Source organism: Camellia sinensis, chromosome 11, assembly GCF_055761805.1.
Source record: "Camellia sinensis isolate YWXY chromosome 11, ASM5576180v1, whole genome shotgun sequence".
Lineage (NCBI taxonomy): Eukaryota > Viridiplantae > Streptophyta > Magnoliopsida > Ericales > Theaceae > Camellia > Camellia sinensis.
The window spans coordinates 39,124,457-39,129,851 of NC_138971.1; the positions used below are offsets into that span (position 1 = coordinate 39,124,457).

The 5,395-nt window shown below is 31.2% G+C and overlaps 1 long non-coding RNA gene across 2 annotated transcripts; it reads right to left on the bottom strand.

Moving 5' to 3' along the window:
• Positions 1 to 1,564: 1,564 nt before the first annotated feature.
• On the bottom strand, positions 1,565 to 4,825 carry LOC114294460 (uncharacterized). 2 transcript variants are annotated; one of them, XR_014345217.1, is made up of 5 exons: positions 4,789 to 4,825; positions 4,361 to 4,438; positions 3,066 to 3,256; positions 2,809 to 2,956; positions 1,565 to 1,756 (listed from the first exon to the last, which is right to left on the bottom strand). It is a non-coding gene; the product is annotated as an uncharacterized LOC114294460 (long non-coding RNA). The 2 variants fall into 2 exon arrangements; XR_014345216.1 differs by lacking the exon at positions 4,789 to 4,825 and having other exon boundaries at positions 1,567 to 1,756; positions 4,361 to 4,525.
• Positions 4,826 to 5,395: the final 570 nt, after the last annotated feature.

Genomic DNA, 5,395 nt, shown 5'->3' on the forward strand with positions numbered 1-5,395 from the left:
TATATGTTGTGTTTATCAACGTGACTTGTGCATAAAGTTTTTTTGCATTCAGACTGTCATAGCTCATTGGACATCTTTTATTTACTATTTTGGTTTCCGCCAACCCCTTTACTCTGTATTACTGTCATTACTGTTAAGTAGGCCTTCGATAATCACGGATTACTAGCCGGTTACGGTGCTAAACCCATAGGGGCGGGTTTGGATCGTGACACAAACACCCTCTAGAATTCTCTATGTTGACCACACTGAATCAGAGCATACACAAAGGATGCACACCAAGTCCCCTGATTGTCAAGATGAGAGATTATGGACTCAATCAAATTTTTTGATGAGAATCTGATGTCCAAAAGAATACTATCAATCCACCACAATGCGAGCCCTCATGAAGGCCCCACATGATCAACATAATGCTTGTAAGGAAAATTCAGCCGACATCTAATTCGCTCTAACTGGGCTGCTTTATTCTTTATTTCCATCAAGAACTCCACACTTCACAATGGACATGATAAGGTGTTGAGCTTTACATAATTGAATTTACGACAAATTAAATGTTGACACATAATTTATCATGTCATTGTGAATACAATCATAAAACTTAATTTGTGGATTTAATCTTTTTCCTTATTTTAATGCATACTCTATTTTAATTTGTCCAAACTCACCTTTTTTCAACCTCCACTAGGAACCTCCAAATGCACTCAAAAAAATTTGTTGGACACCTTGTTTTTCAAAAATAATAATAATAATAATAAATAAATAAATAAATAAATAGTAACCATTTTACCCTTAAATCAAGTTATTAAAATGGACAAACCCCTACTCTCACTACAAGAAGTTGGGTCTTGAATGACGAAATTTTTTTGTCTCCAAAGAGCTAATTTCGTCACTATAGATATTTGTGAGGAAATATTTTCGTCACCAGTTTCGTCATTGAATGTTTGTCACTAAAAACTACCGTGACGAAAAATAATTTCGTCACTAATGAAATTACTTCAGTGACGAAATTTTTTGTCACCAATAAAACAATATTTTGTCGCCAAAAATTCTCATTTTCGTCACCAAATAATTATTCAGTATCATATTTATAACTTTAGTTGACGAATAAATTTGTCACATATGTTGATCATTGATGAGGAAATAATTTCGTCACAGTAAGATGTAAAGGTGACGAAATTTTTTGTCTCCAAAAGTCATGCATGGGTGACGAAATATATTTCGTCGCAAATATATACACACGTGACGAAATTTTTAATCACCAAACAATAAAATCAATGAAAACTTTCATATATAAACTGTAATAAATTTTATCACAAAAAATATTTATTAGCGACGAATAATCACTTTGTCATAATAACAAGTACAAATGACGAAACAAATTCGTCACTAAACTTGTTTCATATTTTATATTTCAATTTAAATTATTATTTCACAAATATCCCTGCTCATATCCTAATAACTTTTTAATTGTACTAAGAAATCCACTAACTATTATACACCACTCCATAAAAAAAATTCACTAAACAATTTATATTGTAAATCAAAATATATCCATTAAACAAATTTAATAATAATCCATTAAGTAAAACAAAAAAAAACATCATAACAAATTCCAAAATGAACTAACGTGGAGTCCACAAAAAAAATCAACACGATCTTGATTTGCAACTCGAACTAAGTATCAGTTCATATAAAAATAAATAAATTCAACACTTGATCTTGATTTGCAAGTATGCTTCCAAACGTCATCAAAACCAATCTGTAAAAAAAATAAATAAGGAAAACATTAATATATTGTCAATTACATCTAAACTCATATATAAATAATTTTATTGTATAAGCCAATTTAGTAGAAATATATATAACAATCCAAAACTTCAAAGAGTTGAAATTATCTTTGATGATAAGTAACACGGATAACAGAAGATGCCAGAAGATGCCAAAAGAGTACATGAATATCCTGTATCACTAGCACTAATGTCAACAAGAACCAGAAAAAATCAAAGAACCTGTTTCACACAAACTAATCAGCATTTTTATTTAAATCTAAATATTTTCCTATTTTATTTTTAACCTCAACGAGGCAAAAGGTCAAAACACATAGCTTTCAGGTTTCTTTGGTCACCAAGTTTCCTAGTGTTCAAGCTAGATTCTAACATAATTGGCATTGTGTAACATATATCTTGAATAAATTTAATGTTGAATGTCCTCAAGTATGATTTCCAAGGCATTTCCCTCTCATTGTTCTAGAGTCGAAAGTTTAAATTCCTAGGAACACTATACCAAAGCCCAAGTATGAACTAAAAAAGTCCAGATCTGACATTCCTACATCATCAATATAATGATTATTTGAATATAAAATTCCAATATTTGACTTTGATCCACATCCATGATACACATTATCTTTTCACAGTTTAATAAGTAGTTCGTGGTCTTTGATCATACTAAAGCCTCTCTGCATAAAAATCAATACATAAGATTAAAATTTGTTGCCTATAGCTTTGACATACAGATTTTAATTTGATGAAATCTATCTAAGTTGATTAAATGAGCAACCTCATTCCAAATCTGCTGCATTTCAATAAGTGAGAAATCAAGTTGAACTATGCAGTAATAACTAAAATGCCTCTATTAGAGATACATGGAACATATTATTATTTTGTACGCATTAAGAATAACAACAGTAGGAGGGCATAAAGAAAATAAAACATATTAATGAACCCATATCAACAATTAGTAGCCCATAAGAATCAAACAGCAACCAGAACCTAAACAAAGAGGGAAGGAGAGAGAGAGAGAGATAGAGATTACGTTAGGTGAAGGGCAATAAAATGCTTGCTTCTCATCCTCATTCGATGGACCAATTGTTCACCCATTTCAGTTATGGGATCATTACATTAACTGTCTATCATCTTTATAGAAAAACATCCTTGATAGTTAGTTGATTGGGCATGTTTGCCTGCAAGAATATAAAGCTATAATTGTGAAGGTTTGGAAATAATTACATAGATGCTACATGGTTTATAGCAAAATGATTCTGTTATTATATATCAATGAATAACACATACCAAGTCTCTCAGAATGACCATGATGTTTCTGCACAATAATATCACGCTTTCTATACTCTACAACCTCATCATCCTCTTGGTATTACAGTAACTTAACAGCATTTGGAGCATTATAAGCGCAGGGATCTACAGATGGATCAACGCGAACAAAAATATGATGAGTGTCCAAGTCAGCAACTATTCTCAAACTTCTGCAAATATGGAGTTGAAGCCCTAATAGCAATCAAAAGGGTAATGATGTGTGGATCCAAGTTATTCAAAATCACATTTTTCCATTTTTTCCTTCAATTTCCGAGCAAGCAAACACATTAATAGAGAGATTGAAGCAGCCAAATATAAAAAGAGAGCCAACACATACAGAAATTAATCCAACATATTATCACAAATTTCCACTCAATCACATATAATACGTACCAAATGACTCCAAAATCTATAAACTGGTATTTTTCTCACATTTGTCTTATTTTATTTCAACACTAGGACATTTTATCTTCCAATTTCAAATTTACCAGTTCTTGCCTCAACAAATTCAAACTTGCTGATAATCAATGAAACAGTAAATTTGAAACAAATCTAGGAATCAAAACTTTTCATTCAATCGAAACTAATACCAATCCACAGATGCTATATGTTGAACTCACAAAACAACAAAATTCACCAAATGTAGCAATAATTGAAGACTGAATGGTGACAATAGGAACTAGTTGATTTCCCAAACAAGAAGAACAATATACATACAAAGCAATTAATTTTCCAATTCAGAGTAGGTTCAAATGAATATTCGATGTAATAGAGTAACTAAATTCAAATCAACAATAAAATCTAAAAATTGATAATACTTGATAAAATGATCATTCATCAAATAGTCCATAAGTGCTCCTTCTGCCATGTTGAATTAGCTTAATTCTTGGATAGGAATATCTTATCAAGTTAAACTGATATGATAGCATTCGATTTTAGGTGACATTTATGTAGTATTAAAAACATAGCATCAATAGCAACTCCTCTGTTAGACTAATATACACACTACTAGTTCTATTGCACTCCCAATTCTATTGTTATTTCTGTCTTTTTGATTGTGTTGGATTGTATCCTGAACTCCAAGCATGCAACTTGATAAAAAATGAATGTACTAATTCCTTGCTTAACAACTTTCCTGTACCGTACACATCTAAAGTAAATTGTCAAATGTGTAAAATTTTAGGTATCTTTCTTTATAAGCACAGGTAAACTTAGATTCTGATTTATTATTGATATATGTTTTATGCAAGTCTATGTCCAAGGAAAAGAATTACCTCTGTATTGAACTCATCCAACAAATCTTTTACAAATGGCATCTCTTCGAGCAACTCGTTCTTTAATCCCTTCAAATACTGAGCAAGGAATGCAGGTAGAGTCAGTCAGCATAAAAGTTTATTTGCATGTGAAGCTAATTTAAGGGTTGAGTAGGGAACTCTAATAGTGGAAACACTAGTGGATGGCCCATCAAATTCAAACCTCGCCACATGATGACCTAAAAATAGTTTTCCAATGCTTAGAAAAAAAAATTGCTTTTCAATTTTTTGGGCACTGTGTGTACAGTTTCCTGGGAGAAGCTGGTAGTTTAATCACTAACTTCTTGTGCTATGTACTTGTCAAATGTATCACTGATAATATCTAGAAACATGAGGAAATATAACATTTTTAAAACCTCAATTCTCAATAATATAAAAAAATTCCAGACCTGTATAAAGTTGGAGATTATTATCTTTCCATCTGGACTGTGTATGGACTGTCTATCAGACACTTCTTCCCTATGTAGGACATAGAGACATGATGTTTTAAGTATCTGAATTCTTCTTAAACGTTTACACTAAAATGTTATTGTATCATATTATGTTTGACATGGATGCCTCTAGCCTCGTATTGGTAGTATCCATGGAACAGAAGAACAATTTAGTGAAACATCATAATGAAATGCTGGAGCTAGGAATTGTTTACCCGTTTTTTTTCCCCTTTCTAAACATGTATGTATTTGACATGGGTACTTCACCCTACTTTGGAATATTCATATATTACCAACAATATATACATATATATATATATATATATATATATATATTCTTAACAAACATTCTCTTGGCTTCAAGGAACACATAACTAATAGTTTGTCTATTATTATGTCATGTTGAGTCTGAAATAGGTACTTCACATTTTGAAGTGTCAATGTGCTCAGTTAATAATATTCTTATTGTTGTTATTGTTTTGTTGCTATTAAACTAGAGTAATTACTATAATATTGCAACATGATCTATAATGTGAAGGAGAGGGAAAAGATATTGTACCAATTG